Source organism: Cynoglossus semilaevis, chromosome 17 (genome assembly GCF_000523025.1).
Source record: "Cynoglossus semilaevis isolate Cse_v1.0 chromosome 17, Cse_v1.0, whole genome shotgun sequence".
Classification (NCBI taxonomy): Eukaryota; Metazoa; Chordata; class Actinopteri; order Pleuronectiformes; family Cynoglossidae; genus Cynoglossus; species Cynoglossus semilaevis.
The window spans coordinates 13,537,957-13,538,691 of record NC_024323.1 but is presented as its reverse complement, the minus strand read 5'-3'; the positions used below and the strand labels follow the sequence as shown (position 1 = coordinate 13,538,691).

At 43.9% G+C, this 735-nt stretch overlaps 1 protein-coding gene across 6 annotated transcripts in view; it reads left to right on the top strand.

Moving 5' to 3' along the window:
• Nucleotides 1–735, top strand: part of LOC103393431 (RNA binding protein fox-1 homolog 1) — a 363,631-nt gene that overhangs the window by 6,226 nt on the left and 356,670 nt on the right. The window lies entirely within an intron of this gene.

Here is a 735-nt window from a genome sequence, read left to right as displayed (position 1 = left end):
AGGAGGAGGAGGAGGAGGAGGAAGAGGAGGAGGAGGAGGAGGAAGAGGCTGATCCCGTTTAATGACAATTTCATCTTTTATTTCATACACTGGACGTGGAGAGAAAAAAAAAGTAAAAAAAAAAACTCTAAAGTGAGTAAAGCTGGGACTGGTTATTATTGTCGAGCACGTGCTCTGACCACTGTGCCACCGTAGGGGCCACTGGTTCATCCCACAAAGACAGAGACGAAGAAAAAAAATATTGGAAGGTTTTTTTTTTTATCAGTCATAAACAGTTGGTGAAGGTGTAGTTAGGCTGGTGACAGAGAGGGGGCGCTTTAGTGTTTTAAGACCACAGCGTTCTGTTAGGCGTTTTGTTTGTGTGTGTGTGTGTGTGTGTGTGTGTGTGTGTCTTGCCTACATTAAGAAACTGGGTCTTTGAAGCTATATATAGTCGAGCAATGTAAGACATTTTGAATACATTTGAAGGCCTTTAGGGATCTGTGTGTGTGTGTGTGTGTGTGTGTGTGTGTCTGTGTGTGTGTGTTCTCACATTAATAATTCCTCTACGTTTGCTTTGATTCACCCTCGCCGCGATGATTCCACTGTAACGGAACAGTCCGTCGTGGAAACACGTGTTCACACTGGAATCATTCACACCACGTTCACACCACGTTCACGTCACGTTCACCAGCTCCTCTGATATTACATATTATATATCAGTGAGGTGTAAAAATGCTGCTGCTGCTGCTGCTG